Genomic DNA, 21,322 nt, shown 5'->3' with positions numbered 1-21,322 from the left:
GAATTTTATATCCTTTCTTACATGTAGCCCCTACTACCACTGAGTGGAATCAGGCTGGCTACAGTAATAGACTTTCATCAAGGAAAACATAACAAGCAATGAAAATTTTCTGTGGTGCTGGGAAGCTATAGCAAAAGCAGCCTTCATCCAAACCACAGACATACCACTGTTCAAGACAAGACACATGCATTGTGTACTGCTGTAGTAGAAAAAAAATTTAGATCAATCAGAGAAAGACAACAGAAAAACACGACTGAGGCAAAAAAAACAAGCAAGAAGCCAAGAACAAACCTGAACAATGACTGGCCTCATGACCCTGAGTGAACAGAGGAGAGAAGGGGACTTAAATAGTGAACCAAGCAATTGCCACCTGTCATTTGATTCTTGCTCTGTTCAGGAAGATGGGACCACATGCAGCTTTTGTGCCTGAGCCACACTGGATCGGAAAGACATCTGACTAGTGCTTGGATACTTTTGATGTTACAGAAAGTTTAGATGGATTTCTACACTGATCTTAAGTGGGTAGGTGACCATGGAAGTAAATCCAAAAGCCCTAGAAGAAGGCTGCTTTTATGGTAGGGTAAAGATTCTGTCAATTTAAAATAATGTTCTCTAGATTATGCAGTGCTCTTGCTACCTTTAAATGGCTCATGGAGAATGTACTGTATGGCATGTGCCTCTTTCAGACTGTTTGTCCTAGATGGATAACAAATCTGGTACATGCTAAATCTTTTGGTCAGGAACTAGTGCATTTACAAATGGTCTGTGATAAGCTTAAGAATGCCAATTTGAAACTGAATCCAAAGAAATGTGAACTGTTTTAAAAAGAGATAATTTTCCCTCGGTCATTCGATCAGCGAGGAAGGAATTTCCACTGATAAAGCCAAGTGAGGGAGTGCAGAACCAGCTGGCCCCTTAGATCCACACAGCTTTTTGAGGCTCTGCTGTTCCTATTATACTACAGCAAAAGCTATTGCACACAGTGAGGTAGACGAACACTTTGAGCGCAGTAAAGAGGGGCCACTAGTGACTGTTGCAGTGTTGCCTTACACTAGCTGTGCAAATCCTTATATCAGCCACAGCTGTCCGTCCTATAGAGCCTGAGCCCGTGTGCCCCAGGAGGCTGTAAGCCTGATAGGCACATAAAAACGCTTTATCTTGATGATTCAGGTAAAAAAACAACTGAAAACATTGTATTACTGCACAGAACAAAAAATGAATAGCACCAATGCAAATACCAAGGTGTCTACAACTTTCCAACTGAATCAGTTTCTAAAACAGCAGTTAAAATCACTACAAAGTATGCAGACATAAAAAAAAAAATCATATACATATGGTAACTCTCACTGTTGAAATAGGACATGAGTGGGAAGTATCCTGCAGTCTTCCCACAATGACCAGTGCCATTTCTTGGCTACCATCATTTTGGGTGACAAAGTCTTCCAGCAGCTTTTGGGACTCATGGTGAGAGGGGAAAAGCTAGCTTGTGATGGACACAGGAGAGATTAGTTAAACAGGGTCAGAAGGATAGGACCTTATCCTGTTGCTAGCAGCAGCAATACCATACTGCCAGATTAAAACTTCACTTTGTGTTATATGTATCCAGTTATGAAAGTTAGTTGAACAAGGTTGTGTTTGCTTTGCCAAGTGTTTAGGCAGAAACCAGCTGACCTGGATACATTACAACTTAATATGCCACAATCTGTGGCAGCTGAATGTATGCTGGTACGTGGAAAACTGGTACAGAAAGATACAGCTATCTGAGACTAAGGAAATGTTCTTCAGCTCACAGGTACTACAATGGTTCATATGGCTGTCCAGATACCTGAACTTTTCCAAGATGCACTTCAGAAAAAAACACAAATCTATTTATAAAAGCATCTGAAATGTGTTTGATTCAGATAAATGTGAGAGTTTCTGGCTTCCCAGCATATATTCTAAAGAGTTCTGAGAGAAGAGCAGATCCTGAAAAATATGACCATGCCATAGTATCTGAGAGACACCGTTCTCAAGTAGCACTCACTAGTTGTTACAGTAACCCCCCACCACAGAAAACGATTCTGTATCAACCCTCTCTTCACAAATTGATGTCCAGAGACTGCTATCAAGCTGGCATCTGCTTGCTGGTGGTTTAATGATGCTGAAACAATATGTACAGATGTTCTCAAGTATCAGGCAGTTAGGGAAAGGAATAGATGCAGGCATGAGAGAGGACTGGAGCCTAACTTCAAAAGAAAGACTGGGTGTCCAGAGTCATTATTCTTAGTAAGAATCAAAAGTTAACTTGAAATAATTGTTGCAGTTATATGTGTTAACCACCATATAACCTTCACCCTAGCCTAAACCATCAATGTTAGTTTTCATTTGGAGATGGATGTGATGTCCAGGTGACCACTAAATATCCTTTCCAGCACTTTTGAATTTTTTAAATTGTTTGCAGTGAGCAAGAGACTGGTCACTGAAATGGTGTCTTCCAAGGAGTGCAAAGCCAAGAACAGATCATGAAGTTCTGCCATTCCAGAGTTCCTGTTCTGTATTGCCTGCTGTCAAATGCATTCACCCACCACAGGTCAGCAATGAAGCCTTCTGACCAGGAACTGCACACCACAAAGCTACAGAACTCATACTTGTAGCAGCTCTGCAACTCAGGGGTATTTTTTATGTCTTTCACAAAAAGGGAGCCTGAAACCAAACAACTGCAGGATGCTGTCTGGAGGGTAGTTAACATAGCTATTAGCCAGAGCAAAAGTTGCACAAGGTTATGGCAAAAAAGATGTTAAGACATAGGTCAAGTTCTTATAAGCCAAAACAGTTGCTGTGGTAGTCTAAGAAGCAGATTTTCCAGGTGTCTGGTGGGCAGCCAAAAACTGATTTGATTCATTTATTTTAGCAAATAGTCACTTTCAGCAAACTGAAATTATGGCCCACCCAGCTTTGTTAAGCAACTTCAGCTGGTGAAAGCACTGTGGACCTGAAGTTACAAAATCACTGATGAAAAGTCATTGTCCCCCCTGTTTCTCGGGCTGGAGCACTTGCAAAGAAAGGAAGTAGATCAAGGCTCAGTTCTGCCGCCTCCTCCTCCACAGAAATGCATATGAACTCTTCTGCACAACTACACTGGGCCTGGTCTTCCAAATTCTCCTGTGGTACTTAAATAATAGCCAGGATCAAAAGCAAATCAGTAAGTTTCTAGTTTGATGCTTCACATGGGCACCTGAGAACACAGGACTGCCAGACCCTTATATTTTATTATTACTTTAAGTAAAAATGGATGTCTTCAACAGAGGCTGCTAATAAACTCAGATCTGTATTAATAGGCCCTAAGTCTTACACCTCCCGCACAAGGTCTCCAACCACTGCATGCAAGGGACATTCCTCTCCTCCAGTGCTCTTGTAAATGCAGCCCTTCTTTTACCACCTCAAGGACCCCAAACCAAAAGGCTTAATTCTGTGAAAGGGAACATTTTGGTGTCAGGCAAGACAAGATTTCAGCTTTTCAATTCCTCAGCAGAAAACAAAGCTTCATTCAAGCTGCACAGACTCACTCCCCTCCTCCCGAGCGCAGGAGAAAAACAAACAAACAAAAATGTGCTACCCCAGCAAATGCCCCAAAATAACAGAACTGTTGGCTTCACACACAGGCTTCTGCGCTCCCCAGCCAGACTGCAGCAGAGGAAAGACAAGCTCCAGACACAAAAGCGAACCAGTGCAAACTGGGAGGTGAACCAGAGTAAACTACACCCTCAGGTATCACCCTAGCCACAAAACAGAAGCACACAATTGTGCAATTTAAGAAAAGCTGATGCAAGCAGGGACTGGTTTTAATGAACACTGAGTCAATCACCACTATTACAAAAACAGAACAGCCAGCAGAGCCAACAAGGTGTAACTAGCATTGAAACAACACAGCCGAGGGGATTGAGGGAGGGGAAAATCAGGTACGTCACCGAACAGCATGTCTTAGCTGGCTCTAGAGCGGCTCAGTCCGAAAAGTCAGGGCTAGGACGAAGGATGTTATTCATGCAAGTATGATGCTACGCTAACACGCTGATACAGAGCCTTCTGCTCTGCTATGCACCTCGGCCAGACCACTCCCCACATCCCCTACTCATGTCCGCAGAGGCACGGCTAGCTAGAAAAGAACAGAGCAGGACAAGAAATATTTGGCCATCTTTGCAATTTGGAAGACTGGAGAACACCTCATTTGGCCAAAATAAACTGCTCATTCTGATCTAATGGGTGGGTGGGTTTACTCAGGAAAAAGACATTTTTGGTGTACCTTCTGGGCTGTCCAAATGGACGTGGAAACAATGTGCAGGACAGGGGAACAGACAGGAAGTTCAGTTGCCAAAGCCAGTTGACACGCATGTCCTAGTGACACAAACAGCCTGTGTTTTGTTTATTTAAACTCACCTGGTTTAGATGTTAACAGTTACGCACAAAATACAGAAGAGTTCTTTGCAAAATATTGAAGTGATTTGTATTATTTTAGCTAGGACTCCTGACATAGGAGATGAATGAAACCTATCAAAGACAACTCACACGGGGAAGATTAAGGACAGAAAGCATCAAGCATCAGAAAACCTATTAGTGAAGTATCATTAAGTTTTTACTATGGGAAGTATGTTACTGCAAAACCATATGTAAAAGTAAAACCTAAATTTCCAACTATAATCAGGAGCTATTGCTCAAATAATTCTCAAAATGCAACTCAAAATTTTTTATCTATTTTCTGTGTGCACTAAGAAAAAGTGAATATTGGTAGTCTGGGAAATGTGGTTTTTCTGTGTATTGCCTAATCTCACAAGACTGTAATAGCTAGAATGATTTTACAGTTAAGAAAATGGTTTAGCAATGGAAATAAATAGGATAACCATACAGATGCATCATGATGAGGAACTTTTTTTCCTATCGTAAAAGAAAGAAGAAAAAAATCTCCTTTAAGGGAGATAGAAAATGTGCCGTAGTTTCCATTTTTATTTCTCCACAGTGTATTAAGAGCAGCCTCTAGTGACAGTTAGTAGCCATTACATTTAATTATACCGGCTTCAACAAGACGTGCATGCTTACGGAAACACTTCCTTAAATATTCGTAATAGATCTTAAAAAAAACCCACCGTTGCCTCACAGATCTTATGAACAGCACCAATCATTAAGCACACAGGTGCATCTTAGTAACATCACATAAGACTACTTAACCTAAAATAAACAGCAATCATTAAGGCTAAAATTTGTAGGCATATGCATAAAATAAAATAAAACCAAATAAAACCCCCACAAACCCATAAAGTAAGCTTCTTCGTCATTTTTGAAGATTACATTTAGCCATTTGAGTCATAGAATCATAGAATGGTTTGGGTTGGAAAGGACCTTAAAGATCATGGGGTTCCAACCCCCCTGCCATGAGCAGGGACACCTTCCACTAGACCAGGTTGCTCAGAGCCCCATCCAGCCTGGCCCTGAACACTGCCAGGGATGGGGCATCCACAGCTGCTCTGGGCAACCTGTGCCAGCACCTCACCACCCTCACAGTAAAGAATTTCTTCCTAATACCTAATTAGTTTCAAACTATTACCTTTGTCCTTTCACTACAGGCCCTACTAAAAAGTCTGTCCCCATCTTTCTTATAAACACCCTCTAACTATTGAAAGGCTGCTATAAGGTCCCCCTGGAGCCTTCTCTTCTCCAGGCTGAACAGCTCCAGCTCTCTCAGCCTGTCTTCATAGGAGAGGTGCTGCAGCCCTCCTCTCACCTGTATGGCCCTCCTCTGGACTCGCTGTAACAGGTCCATTGTCCTGCCTATATCGGAGACCCCAGAGGTGAACACAGTACGCCAGGTGGGGTCTCATGAGAAGGGGAGAATCACCTCCTTCAACCTGCTGACCATAATTCTTTTGATGCAGCCCAGGGTACATGTGGCTTTCTGGGCTGCAAACGCACATTGCCAGGTCATGCTGAGCTTCTCATTAACCAACACCCCCAAGTCCTTCTCCACAGGGCTGCTCTCAATCCCTTCATCCCCCAGCCGGTATCTGTATCTGTGCTTGGGACTGCACCGACCCACGTGCAGGACCTTGCACTTGGTGTTGTTGAACTGCATGAGGTTCACACGGGCCCACCTCTCAAGCCTGTCAAGGTCCCTCAGGATGGCATCCCTTCTCTCCAGTGTGTCAACTGCACCACACAGCTTGGTGTTGTCAGCAACCGTGCTGAGGGTGCACTGAATCCCACTGTCCATGTCGCTGAGAAAGATATTAAACAGCACTAGTCCCAAAACTGACCCTTGAGAAACACCACTTGTCATCAGAAATTGCTGAAAATGCATGTTATGTTTCAAAAAGCAGTGGGCATGGCTACGAAGAACCAGAAAGCCACTCAGAAGTCAAGACAGTCATGACAAACTTGCATACATGTCTGTAAGCACCAAGCACACTGGACTCTGGCATGATGGCCATTTTACCTCAAGCAGTTGTTTGCAACTAAAAAAAAAGCTTCCTAGCAACAACAGGATGTGTAATTTGCAGCAATCATAAATCCCAATAAACTCCCTTACACCTTACCAAGCTAGGTATTTGTTAGTTTTTTTCACCTATAGCAGCTGAGGCATTAAAAAGATATTACCCCTCCTTGCAAACTTGACTTTCTTTACAAACACACACACTTGTGCTTGGAGGGGTTGTGGAAACAAGCATCTTCTCATGGTCATGCCAGGTAACTTGCTGCACTCAGCAAAACGCTGAGGGGCCACGGCAGGACCCATGCTGCAGTTGGGAACAAGCTCCCACTGCCGGAAGCATGGCAGGGAATGGCGGGAGGGCTGCAGAGTCGCTTCCCCCCAGAGGCAGTCTCCCCCTCAGGCCTGCCAGTAGCCCGCAACAAAGCTCTCAACGTTTCCAAAAAGGCCCTGTGTTTGTTTTTCTTAATCCATTGCTTTTGGGAGTCATATGTTCTTTTATTCCTCGCTGAAAAGAAGTTAGGAAATATTTGTTTAAGAAACCTTAGCACCTGCCTTTAAGTCATTACTTCATTTACAGAACAAAATCATCCACCGCTGCCTGTGGCAGCTGCTCTCCTGCAGCCATGGTTCTGCTCAGACCTCCGGAGAACTGCTCTGGCCAAGAGCTTTGCTTACAGAAACAGGACCCCAGCTCATGATCATGACTGCGTCTCCAGCCTCAGCGATTTGGTGATGCTTTCACAGTGTTAAAACATGAAGCTGGAAAGCAAGAGTGAGGCTGGGAAATGGTGTCCCTGGCAGGCCAGCAGCCAAGCCTCAGGGACCTGTCCCCTCAGCGCCATGGAGCAGCACCTGGCACAGGTGGTGCAGCCCCTCTCCCTCTGGCAGCCAGGCCGGGAGGAGAAGCTGCTAGAGGGACAGGCCTGCCTTGCACAGCCGGCTATCCATGGGCTATGGTGAACAAAGCCTTGTGCCCAGTGCTGGGGCAGAGTCTGCCCTGCCAGAAACAAGGGTTTGGAGCAGGAGGTCCCTGTGTTCAGGCAAATCTCCTGCCTTCCCTCACACCTACCTCCTCTGGTGGGGTGGCCTTGCTCCCATGCAGTCTGAGGGGGCTGAGGCCTCTTCGAGATGCTCATTTCATGCCAGTTGAGCCAACGTTTTTCTCTTTGAAAGTAAAAAGCCTCTCCCTGATAGCAGGGGTGGGTCCGGACCCTGGACTCTGGGCGACAGTTGAGTTGGGCCTCTGCGGCATGGCGGCCTGCTGCAGCTGCGCCCCGCGAGTGCCCACAGTGGCTCTGCCTTCACCTCATGCTGTCTGTTGGGCACTGAGGTCCCTTCACAAACCCCAGAGACGCCGCTGCCTCAACTCTCCTCATGGGCTTTCCCACAGCCCACTCTGCATCCCCTCTGTGGTGCGGGATGGCGGCCACATCCCTGGCCATCCCGAGGCCACGACCATGAGAGAGACCTCTCTCGGGGCGCCGGGAGCCTGCCAAGTGTTTGTATCTTCTCAGTGTAGCAGGCAGGGCCACGGTGTGGGGGGAGAGAGAAAGGCCCTGCTGCCATACTGTGTGGTCCGCAGTGCTCCCTCCCCTCTGCGTGAGGCTGGGCAACACCCCAGCCCCCGGCAGGTCAAGCCCCCCACACCGCGGGCACGCAAGGGAGGGCAGGGGCAGGTGGCTGGGGCTGCTCTCATTACAGCCACTCATCGGCCGCTAATCCAATCATCCCGCTAATGAAATCAGGCTGTGCCGTTAATGAAATCACCCTGCAACAGCCAGCATTGCTTTGCAGCGCTGCTGCTCTCGGCATCTGGTCGGCCGTGCTGGCAGGTAACCTCTGGTGAGAGCCCCCAGACCCACGGCCGCTGGGGGGACGGGCAGGCCTGCTGCCCCGGCAGCACAGGCTCCAGGCCTCTGCCAGCAACAGCCCCTGCCCTGCCCAGCAGGGAGCAGGATGGCTGGTAACAAGACACCAGTTACTGGTTTTTCACTTTGCCAGCACAGGTTTGCTCGGCAAGCTGCCGCCCGTGCGTGCTGGGAGCGGGGAGGCGGCCCGGGCCTGGCCTGGCCTCCGCGGGCAAGGGCCTCCCTGGCCCCCGGTGTCTGCAGTGACTGCACAGCCAGCTTCAGGGTAATGCTGCTAATGAGCAGCATGTATGAATTAGCAGAGAAGCATCCCAGCACCCTGGTCCTTCCTTGTCTGGGAGTTATTCCCAAGCGCTCCCAGACGAGGTCTATTAATCAAGAAGTGAAAAGGCACTCGTTTCCTTAGGAAATGCTTTACTTCTCATGCTGACATGGTAGAAAGTGCTGAAAAGAATGCTAATGCTATTCCTTTTTAATGTCTTTTTACTGAGGAGCCTTTTGAAGATTCCACAAAGTACACCATATTAATATCTTCTTAGTTGAAAAGCTGCTGGATGTAGGGGAACATCCTGAAGCACCCAGCTCATGTTTGGAGTGAGGTCTACCTTTACCTGGAATTTTTCTTCCACAAACAACTTGGAGCTGAAAGAAACGAAGAAGATGGTAATAACAGTATTGTTTGTATGAAAACTATTCATAGCAAAGGCTTTAGCGTTCTGCGAGCTAGCGTGCTTCCCCAAAGGTCTGCTGGTTAATTGGCGTGCTGTATAAAGGAAGGTTTTAATGGTGTAGGAGGCATAAGCCTTTGTAAATAATATTATCTTAAATGCAGAAGGCCTTATCACGCACTCCTTGCTCAGGCAAGTCTCCTCTTGAGATCATCTGGAGTTTTGACTTGAGTAAGGAGCGCAGAATCAAATCCGTAATGAGCCAACCACTTTATCAAGTGGTACAGAAAAACATATTCAAGCAGTTTTCGGTGGCATCTGCTAGACATCAGTACTGCTGCAATCTCACTAGAGGGAGCAATTTATTTTGAAATATTAGTCAATATTAGCTTAGCGCTTAGCCAGGCCACCAGTGGGTCAAAATTAAGACGACTTTTCTGAAGCACATACACATTCTAAGATAAAAAGACAAACAAGGGGAATAGAGAAATTAAGACAGCAGTAGTTAAAAATCCTAACTTCTGAAACAATGAGTTGTAAACAGAAAAAGGAATCTATGTGACACATGGAAATGATCTTTTGGGTTTTTTCCTGCTGAAACATCTACAATAGAGGTTTTGTCCCTGTTTCCAGCATAGAATCCTGTTTTCAAATCATTTTGGTTGGCCCTTTATGTGAAATTTTGTTTTTATTTTAAAATACGGATAGAGCAATTCTCTTTTTTATCATGGGCTGTAAAAGGAAATAAATTCCCAGATGCATCAGGATTCTTGGAAGTATTGCAAGCACTCAGATTCTGTCAACATTTCCATCTTAAATCATTTATTTAATGTTGAGTCATAAACACCTTTCTGTAAACATTTATTTAGTGCCTGACAAGGTCTCCCCTCTAAAGGGGGGTGGGGGGTGGTGTTGCTCAAAAAAAACAGGGTTTTAAGGTATTTTTAATTATACCTTTAAAGATTGTGTTCTAAATCTGTCATAGTTCAATACTGTCCTTATTCAAAGTCTATATCGGGGTAAGTTTGTTCTGGACTTGTACAGTGCCTGGCACAGTAAGGTTCTCAGAGACCCAAGGCACTGCAGCAAAAGCAAATAATACAGATTTAATACTGACTGTGTTTATGCAGTCTGACCCTGACTACCACTTAGCTCCTGGGTCCTGCTGTCTGCCTCAGCTACATCTTGACTCTATGTTGGGATGAAATGTGGAAACGCAGCCCCTTTTCTTTGCCCCCTGCCCAGTCAGGAGGGAGGAAAGGGAGTCTGTGGGCTAGGAGTTAACCAGAGCGATCTCCACAAGGTGTGGTAATATGGAGCACCCCAGTCCCACAGGCAAGATACGGCCACCAGGAATTAATCCCTCCTTATAATGCCAAAATGATCGGTTTTGTGCATCGATGAGTGCAGAAGCTAGCTCTTTGTTTCATGTGCTCAGCAAAGTCACTGGATGTAAAATGACCAAGTCTGCTCCGATGGGTTTTGGATACAGCCTTTAAAAGCCCTAAACCTGCCATCTGGTCTGCTAAAGTGGAGCTTTCTCTATGGAACACCATGTGATAGGATTTGCACGATGGAAGCTGAAAAGGTTTACATGTTAGTAAGCAAGATAACATCACTACCCCACACAATATGTACTAGACTGAAGTTATCATTATTAGCAGAAATTATCAGCATCACAGTTAGTTTTGGCGACAATGCTGGCCTCATGCTTTATACAAATAAAAATCGGTTATTATTTTCCAGATCTGATGTGCACAGAGGATAGCTTATGCCCATTTCCTCGCTGCATTTCAGGAGACTGGATGGAGGTACGCACTCTGCACTACCGCAGGCTCTGGCTGCATGCCGTGCTGGTACAGAGCACGATGTTATGCTTTAGGAAGCCGTGCTTGTGATACAGCAGGATCCGCCTGGATCCAAGTGCCGTTTATCACAGGGTAAGAAACTGAAAGAGAGCTGGAGTAAGAGAAGTGGAAAAGAAGGGCCACGCAATCTTCATCTCCATTGCAGCCTGGAAGAACAGCCTCTCTTTTACTGCTGCTGACATTTTACTGTTAAGAAAATCAAATCTTAATTTTCACTGGAAGATTTTAAAAGAATGCAGCAAGCAAGTGCAGATTTGTGATTGAATAGTGGGAGAAAATTTTCGGTAGTTTTAATCTCTACTAATCCACCAGTTTTTTTATTTTTGGTTCCAGACTGAGATTTTCTGGTAATTCTTTATACAAAAAAATCAGGTTTCAGTTCATTCTACTTGCCTTACTCTACAAGTGAATGGAGATTTAGCAGATGAGGCATCAAGCAAGGAGGAAGCAAAATCTGACAGATCAACAGAATGTGACTAATAACTAGTTCATACAGAGAGTCTTTTTGTTAACACCAGTGTAACTCCTTTGCTGAACAATCAGGGAAAAATCTGTTTGGTTCTTTCGGCAAAGTACTGAAGCACAAGCCTAACTAACTATGTGAATAAAGTCACTGGCTAAGTTCATATATGTATACCCAGTGTAAGAAAATTTTAAATACTTGCATCTATATTAAATTGCTGAGGGATCTCCCAGTGCTTTGACAAAACTTCCAGAAGGAAAATTCTGAATACTAAAGATTTTAAAAACTTAAACAAACATAGGTACAAATTGCCCTCATATGCCTCCCCTCCAGCCTATGATCTATTTCTGGTGACACCTGCCACTCTCTGTGTGTATATATTTCTGTTCTCTTAGAATTATTGTAGCACCTATCTTTACCACATTAGGACAAATAGTACTGATGTAACTGAATGATAGGTAGTAGATAGAAGACCATGTAGTAGATAGAAGACCTTGTCGTATCTAAAAATTCCTTTAGCACCTTAGCTCAACTAAGGCAGCAGCAATAGCCTGGATTCTGAATTGCTTGATTTCTATTAGTGAAAATCCTGAGTGGCCTAAAAATCAATTTAGACAAGTTATGTATGGAAAATATACATAATCCTTTAATATTTAATAAACACATCATATTTAATTGTTCATCTCAAAAGAAACTTCTTTATGGACTAAGTCTCCTTTGGACTAGCAGTGATGTTAACAGGCCAAAGTTATCCCTTAACATAACAAATTTACAATTTTTTTGTTTGTTTCCCATTAAAATGTGTTGTCAGTTTAACGGAGATTGTGATTCTTTGCATAACAGACATTTCAGGAAAACTTCAGAGGGTTCTGTATTTCTGTTATTTTAAAAAGCTTGGTATTAAGACATAAAACCAAAACTGTTATGTGTAAAAAAACCCACACAGAGCTGTTTTATTTTTTATCATCCTAAACTTGAACACAAATTCCTTCCTTCTGCACATATGGTTGGAGAAAGAAGGATCAAGCTTTCACATTCACCAAACTACACCTAATTCACACGACCAGGGTGCTGTACAAAACCCACAAAGACATCCAGTAATCAATTCTTTGGGCGAAAGTGGGTTCATCTATATTTGCTACAAGAAAAAGTTGTGCTTTGCAAAAACCCCTTTGCCATGTGAATTAGCAGTGCACTGCTGTTAATCTAAGTGGATTAAAAAAGGGTAAAGACTCCCGGTCCATGAAAGCCTACTCTATAGCTAGATTTCGTACAAGTGTAACTGTGTCAATTGTGTGGGAGACCTAGGGGGGGAAGCACAAGGGGGGTCTTTTAACTGCATCTACAGCTCCTGGTATCAATTCACTTACAGTGGCAGGAAGGTGCTTGCAATTCATTCCTTGTCCTGGCGAGGAATAATAATATCAGTACGGGGTCTTTATATTGGTATAATGGCAGTAACAACGCGGGGGAGAAAGGAAAGGTTGTGTTGGTGCTCTTATGCCTGAGTGGTTGAAGCAACACAGCTTCTGTGTGCAGACCCAGCCAAAATAGTGCATTTCCCAAGAAAGACAACAGTGCCATTCTGCAGTTATAAAGCACTGGGCTTAAGAATTTTGCTTGTGAGCGTATCTAGGAGCTTGGCATGCTGACTAGATAAATGTTTAAAAATAAGCACTAGCTCAAGCTGACAGGCTTGTGCCTTTTTGAATATATTCATCTGAAGAAGAAAATGGATTTACCTGGAAGTCTGTTTCATTTGCCTGAGGTTCTCATCAGGGATGTAACACTTGCCATTTTCCTTACTCAACTGAATATTTTTGGTATCTGGAGACAAAGAAGATAAAGAAGGTTGTACTGTATTAATCACCCTTCTCTTTGTTCTCAAGGTACCTCTGCTCCTTCTATCCCTCCTCCAAACACACCTCCCTTGCCAAATCTTTAGAAAAAAAATAATCATGCTATATTCTTTCAGGGACTCTAGCACTTACTGGTACAACATGTAATACTTGTGTCTGATTTGTTTTGTTGGTATCTGAATGGGAGCCAGTAAAAAAAAAAAATCACATAAAAATGGAATTTTATAAATAACAGATGTGAGGTTTTTTGTGAAAAACATTTGGTTTTTAAATGTTCGAAGTTTTTAAGGAAAAAAACAATCTAATTTTGTTTGCTTATTTTGTTTTTCCTTTTTTTCTTTTGTCCCTGTCTCTGTTTCCCTGAGGGTAGAGGGCAAACAGAATTTTCCTGGGGAAGACAAAAAGGAAAAAGATTGTCTTCATTTTTAACATGATGAAATGAGCACAGAGAGGCTAAAGTCAAGAAGTTTCCACAAAACTGGGATACCTCAGAGGTGACACACTGTTCTAGGATGCACCATTACATGGTACAAATCCCAATGGCATTATTTAATTGTAACATGTTTAACAATTATTTCCATTGGACAAAATAGGGTTTGAAGAAGGATTTTGCAGAAAATTGCATTGTTTGGTGTTACCTTAGAGCCAGCAGTTCCGATATCCTCCTGCTCTGTTGCCCGAGGATGTGGGGGGCACTGATCACAAACCTTCTCAAACTCCAGCTCCCCACATCTCCCTTCTCTAGCTATCATAACAACAAAAAATAATCTCCATGCTTAGGTATAAAACTGCTCATGTATAGAAATACAAGCTACTAACTGCCAATGCTGACTTCCAGTGGACCCACTGTGTGCCCTCAGTTCTCCATCCTGGCACCTATTGCAGCTCCATGCCAGGCACAGGGAATATTGCACAGCAAAGGCCTGACCCAGCGTGGGCTGGGGACATCACTGGGACACGTATGTGAACTGTGGAAGTCTGAAGTGCTGCCAGTCTCAAGTACATAGGCACCGTCCCAGGAGCTGAAGGCTGCACACCAGCACTGCTCTTTGGCCCCCTGTCCCCATCCATGAGTAAAGATTCAGCTTGAGGCTTCTCAGCTGTGTAGCAAACCACTGTTTTCCTCTCCTGGGATAAGAAGACAAAGGCAGAGGCAGCCCACTTTGCCAGATGGAGGGAAGAGAAAATGAGATGTGCCAGAACTGGGTTCCTGTGTGCAAAATCCTGGGGTCGGAGGCACGTCACTCCCAGTCTGGCTGACAGTGACAGCCCTGCTTCCTTGCCAGCCACAGCTGCTGCCACCTCAGCCCTGAGCCCTTACTGGGTGGGAGCAGCAGCCACCTGCCTCTGCACAGCTGTTGCAGAGGTGATGCAGGCAGCGGGGCCCAGCCACTCGGGCTGAGCTGCTTTCCCCAGCGTGCTCTTCACCGTGCCAGTGAAGGACTCCTCTAACCACAACCACTGTTGTTGCCTTCCCTATCCACGCCAATCGCCCACTGCTCATGCTTACAAACTCCAGAGGGGATAGAGCCCATTGCAGTTCTTCCTAATGCCACAGTGCCCTTGCCTGGGCTGTCTCTCATGGTCTCCAGCAGGGCATGCCCTGCTGTCTCAAGCAATGTTTAACTCTCCATCACCTCTACGGAGAAAGTGCTCAGCCCTCCCCAAATTTCAGTCTGGCCGGGATGACTTAAGTCTTTTGGCAAGTTCTGCTTTACAAAAAAGTGATGGTTCCAGCCACCACTTGGCCACAAACTCTCCTTAAGATCTTCAAAGCTGGCCAAGGATGAGCCTGCCCAGCCCGGTGGAGCCTAGGCTGGATATCTGGGGTTCAAAAGTGCAGCCTGTGGATTTGTTTGACAGATGACTGGGTGGTTCCAGAAAGTGAAGCAAGCGGCAGCCCCCACCTCACCATCATCATGGAGAACCGGTGGGGACATACTGCAGTGTTTTGGCTTTGTAACACATTGATGCATGTTTCCTACAGCAGCCATAGTCTGACAAGAGCTGGCAAGGGCTACAGCACATGTAAGCTTCAGAGAATTTAGCTGCCCAACTCTAACAAGTTTTTCCAGAGTATGTCCAAACTAGAATTTCACAAATTTGGCTGATATTATTTAGGAAAGCAAAGGGCACGTTCCTGACGTCAGAGTAACCCTGTCAGCAAATTCACATCCCTGCTCCTAAGCGCGTACAAGCCAGTGCTTTGCAACGCAATGGAGGTGTTTTTCTCCCTTTAGAAAATGAGCCAAATGACAGATTAATTTCATTATCCCTGGAAATACTGGCTGAGCCATTTGTGTTGAATCTTTAACCAAAAGATAATAAAGAAAGATAGACATCCTTCATGGAGGTTTTTAGGATGAAGTTTTAGTATGGAAAAATTTTAAGCACCTAAAACATTATTTTGCAAAAGGCAACTTTACATTCTTATGGATGCATGTAGTGCCATGTATCTCAGTAACAGCGTTTACTATTACAAGTATGTGTGTCACACCTTTTGCCAAAGTACGTCTTCAAGGAACAGGAAAAATGTTTCACAAGTAGTATGTTAAAAATAATCTCGCTCTTCTTTAACCATTAGTATGAAGTTAAATATGCTTCAGTGTGGGATCTTCCCCTAGCTGCTCAGATCCCATTACCCAAAGGACCTCCTGTGTGCTGTCTTCCCCTCCCCTACAGAAACAAATCAAGCTGTCCCTATCCCATTCCCATCTTCCCCTTCGCACAGCTATTGTGAGGGTGGTTTACAGTCCAGAAACCAACTGAGCTGCAGGCAAAGATACCAATGGCTCCTCTCCTTGCTTGGAGGCATCTAAGAGAATAAAGTGTGGTCTGGGGGTTCATCATGGACCAGCATCATCCTCCCCTTAAGTGTCTTCAAAGCAGTTGTGACCAGCAGTGCCCCAGGAAAGTCATCTCCATGCAATTCTTCTTTTTGACAGTAACATATAATCTACTGAATAATACAGTCCCATAGTAGTCATAGCTCATTGGGGATTACCTGGATTCACTAAGAAAAAAACTTCTCCCAAAATCTTCACAAGCACACCCCCGGAAGGGTCAAGGACCTGTGTCTACAGCAGAAGGAGAAGCATCTTCCAGTGAATTAGAAATCATCATTGCCTTTTGCATATGGATGCATTGAGGTGGGCAGGTTAAGTGACATACCCAGGGTTACAAAGCAACCGAGTAGCAGAGCAGAAAAAGAAATCTGGGATCCTGACTCCTATTTGTCTCTAGTTTCTATGCTCTCATTCACCGATGCTTTCAAATCCGTAATTAACATTGCTAGAATGCATTTAGAAATTAATACAAATAAGTATTTCGTCTTGTGGGCAATAAAGATGAGTTGATTTTCCACAGTTGTAAAATTCTGTTATGTATAAGGGATTCTTTATTTTATAATAGCTATTAGAATGTTTGTTTGTAGGATTTTCTTGGGCTGGAAACTTCAGAAGAAGCATTGCTTTGAGCTAATCATTTAGCAAAGGACAAAGATACCTTTGATTGCTGACTCGTCCTATAGTTAATGGTTCTCTCAGGCTTTTCTCTGTCAAATGTGGCAACTATGACATCAAATGTTATCTCTGTAAACACATGCCAACTCAAAATAGCACATGGGGGGGAAGGACAAAGAGTTCCTTATCCTATATTTTAGCCAAGATTATGGTCACCAGCATGTTCCTCGCACCACAGAGGAAAACGGCCTTCAGTTCAGCTATGCTTTCCAAAAGTTAATTTTTAAAAATAAATGCCCGAACCATCAAACCGTTTCACTTTCAAATTAGTCACCTTAGGGGATCCTACTCTGAGTGCATAAAATACGGAATTCTTATTTCTGGGATGCCAGAATTTCAGTTATGATGTATTATTTGCAGACACTCATGGGCATGAGAATAGCTACAGCTATTAGAGACTTTTTTCCAAAGATTTCACAGAACAGTAGACCGGCACTTCAGACAACCAGACTGTTTTGTTGATCTGCCACTGATCTGCCATGTGACCTTGAGCAAGTATTTTCACTTTTCTCTAGCTCTGTTCCTCCTCCTACAGTTTGCCTTATCTATTTAAATGGCAGCCTTTCTGAGCAGGGAATTTCTCACCTTGTGCTAGCTAGCAGTGCTTAGCTGAATGCGGACCCATCTGCCTTGGAATTATTGTATTGCAAAGCTCTCGCAAGTAACACTACCAATTAAAAGCACTAGTATAAAATACTAAGAAGCTATTTTTCCAGAGGGGATTTTCAGAGGAACAGTAATGCCCCCTCCTCCAGTACTTCCCTTCTGCTGTACTTCCTACCTAGGAGCTGAAGCTGTGACATAGCCACCAACACTGCCACTTTACGGTCAGGTTTTTGGAGGCAAGCCTCGAAACCATGAAGATGTGGGGTGCAGCAGCGCGAAGCAGAGCTGGTCAGGCTGTGGCTGCTGAGCTGCTTTTGGTTTAGGAGCAGGTTCAATCCACTCCCATGCTGGGTTTTATCAAGGAGGATGAGAGGTGCCCCTAATCCTGGCCATGAGTGAAAGTGAGCCTGCAGAGCTGCCAAGGTTTTCCTCTGCCTGTGATGCTGGACCTCAGCCATCCACGCCTGCAGCCCCAAGCTGGCAGCATGCACCGTCCCAGAAGTCAGGGACCACCAGCGGTTGCCAGCTCCAAGGCGGGTCAGGCTCACAGGCAACAGAGCCCTGCTGAGCCACTCAGAGCAAAGCCACAGGCATTACTGTGTGCTGAGCTCTCTGCCTTCCTTTAACCTGCACATCCAGCCTAAGGTGGCAGAGGACAGATAACCCAGGTGGTTCGCAGCCTGCCAAGACCCCTGTGCTGAGGAGGTGATTTAGACACAGCTGAATGACATGCCTGCTCAGCAGGGAAAAGCCACAGCCTGCTCTAGTTTTCTGGTGTGGATAATTGCCACTGGCCATGTCTCATAATGAAATGCGCTGTGAATAAGAGCAGGTACAGCATACAGAGGCTTGCCATGCATGCCTTCAGAGTAATGGTGCACGTCTCTAGAAGAATTTATATGTGAGACCCTCGCATATCCATTTAGCAGGGCATTTGCATGTGTGGCACCTGTTCCTGAAAGTTAGAAAACGTATAGAATAAAAACCACCCTAAAGAGGGGCTTTTCTTCCTTCTTCATGGCACATTATCTGTAGCCATTTCCAAGCAAGTCAATCTGTACAGCCTGTGGAGCGGTATCTCGCCAGGCCCTTGGTTAGGGACTGTGACCTAGGGACCAATGGTGCAGGGAAACTTCGTCTTCCCCCAGAATCAATGACATTAAACACAGGTTGTAGCGGGGAGGTTTTCTGAGGCTAAACCATGATTTTTGGATGGAAAGTATGTTTTGGTCAGGCATATAATGTATGCTGCAGCTTATATTGACTTTGGCCAAGCAGCTTATTATCCTAACCAGGAGATGTTTGTAAATATGTCCAGAAGTATCTAATATATTTTACAAGCCAGGCACAAGCTGTCAGCCCGCAGCACATCCATAGCAGAGCCATTTCCTTGGCATTCTTCCTATAAATTAGACAAATGCCCAGACTATTTAAGGCAGCAGTTCACTTCACAGAGCAGGATTTCTTAGTATAGGTCCCAGGAGAAATGTGCCTACCTACCTCATCAGCATGATTTTGGGAGCTGAGGCTTTCTCCTGAAAGGGAAGGGTTGTCTGGCACACGCTCACCATCCTTGCAGCATCCTTTTCCTAGCCAAGCACACACCTCCCCCTTCCATCTGCAAGCTCGGGAGAGTCAGCGTAAGGGAGTGCAGGCTGTGCCTTTCTTTTGCGCACACACGGCAAATCCCAGAGCTTTCTGCTTGGAATCCCCCTGAGTCAGCGAACAGCTGGGATTCTATCCCAGTCAGGAGGCAGCTCTCAGAGGAACATCTGGCTCCGGTCTCTATCTTGTCTGCTGCTCCTTCACACATCTACTTCCTTAAAAAGAGCTTACTGGCGGGAGCGGGAGGGGAAACTGGCTCCAGGTTCTTTTGGCTACTTAAAGAGGACCACCCTGTTGCACTGTCAAACAAAAGTTATATATTTCCTACAAAAAATATAACACTTAAATAAGGGAGGCAATTAGATGTAGTTGCATTTGCCTATTGCAACGCAGCTCCAACATCTTTGGGATATCTGGGAGGTTTAGGTGCAAGAATGTTGTGTGCTGCTCGCCTTCTTTTCGGTTTGAGCTCCCAGGGTGTTAAAGAGGGGGGTCTGCACAGAAAGGGCTGAGCAAAACCTTGGGCATTTGGGGGAATTGTATCAAACATTATGCAGGGATGTCAGTGCACCCAGCCTTCCAGATGAAACCCTTGCTTTGCAAATTGCCCCAAAAGCAGCGAGTGGCAACCTTCTTAGAGGGTCATATTGCTTAGTGCGAGTAACAGCAGTCAAGTGTCTTCTGCGACAATTTCCAAATAAGTGCAAGCCAAATGAGAGAGAAGAACAAAGGATGCTGCTGTGGGACAATAGATTTGAGGGAAAAAATTGAGATTTTGTGGTCAGTCAAATATAGAACGTGCTGATGGTTCCTTAAGATTTTCTAATGGAAAAATCATAAGCTGCAAATAGTTAAATCAGAGTCTCTATTTCTCAGCAAACATCTTAAATTACACATAAAAATCTCTTAAATGCTTCAGCTTAAGGGAGGCCCTGGCTAGCTCTAGATCCTTTGCCTTTGGGGGATTTCACAGCAGACCACCCACTGGGAAAATGAAAAGTTGGCATCCCTACCACTGTGGCACTTTTTCTGGAGATGAGTCCCTAAAATCTTGTACTCTTTTCCCCAGGGAGACAAAATGAAGAGATCTAACCTGGTCAACAGAATTTTACAAACTAGGGAGGTATAAATCACCCATGACATGACTTTCTCTAAACTATTAGGTACTCTATTTACATGTATTTGGACCAAATGTCCTGCTTCACCCTGCTACTTACATGTAATGTAATCAGCCCACACTTGTGCAAGTAAGTCTACAATTTCACACAGACACATGCTATATGCTGTAGGTGCCTTGTCTCAGATAATGAGCAAGTTGTATTAATTATTATAAATCTGTCCAAGCCTATTAAAGTCTTTCCTTAATGATGTTGCAGTGAGGTGGCTGCTTCATTCTGAGTCAGTTTCTCCTGTAGCTACTCTTGCCTTTTTGATTGAAACCTGTGGGTGGCACTTAGTGGAGGAAGGCTATTTCCAGTTTATAGACCAACAAGGCACTTTCTCTCTAGAGACTTTTTTGAAGATTATGCTCTTCACCTGAATAAAAGGCCTGGAGCTGGAACTGCTAATCTTACATCTGAAAAAAACCCAAACAACAAAAATGATTGCATGCATTATGCCTAGTAAGTGTCCACTGCCAGGTAGAAATTAAGGATTTAGTTTGCTGTCCATGTACAGAAATTAATCTTCCTCACCAAGTTAGCTGAACACTTCACAACAACCAATGCTTTATCTTCACACCACATGGGACACGATTGTTTCTCTAGTTAAGGTAAGAGCAGCTGAAAGTGGTACCTGAGCAGCTGAAAGTGGTACATCTGAACCAAGCCTGCATGTCATATGAACTACACAGGGCTTTCCAGGCGCCTGTCTCCTCTGGCATACACCAAGGACCTGACAAGAACACGTTGTGGTTCCATTACCTTGCTTCCATGTCTGATTTTCTTCCCATGGTTGAATACATATGACTATTTAACGTGGGTTTGACTGCTTAAATTATTATACCAAACTAGATGGCCAGGATATGCACCTGGATCTGAAGGTCTGAAAGCATCCCAGACCTATCAGTTTAAACATAGTCTTAGTGGCTTGACCTTGTCCATGCACCTGAGATGTGAACCAGGGCTGGCATCCTGCATTTCACTGTTTGGCAGATGCACAGCCAGTCTGACACCTCATTAGCCTAGGCTCAGCTTTAGGAGATGCCACGTTGGCAGGACGGGCCAGTAGCACTACGGCCAAGGGCACTACACGCAGAAGGGTCCAGGAGACACAGTGTCTCTGTCTGACCCTCTGTGCTAAAGGCATAGGGTCGTCCTGCACTCACATGCATAGTATCCAGCAACCGCCTCATCCTTTTGGTTCTGGGGGCCCAACCCCCAGCTCCCTTGAGGTTTTACTATTTGCT

The sequence above is a fragment of the Falco naumanni genome, chromosome 1 (assembly GCF_017639655.2).
Source record: "Falco naumanni isolate bFalNau1 chromosome 1, bFalNau1.pat, whole genome shotgun sequence".
NCBI lineage: Eukaryota > Metazoa > Chordata > Aves > Falconiformes > Falconidae > Falco > Falco naumanni.
This window is presented reverse-complemented; position numbering follows the sequence as displayed.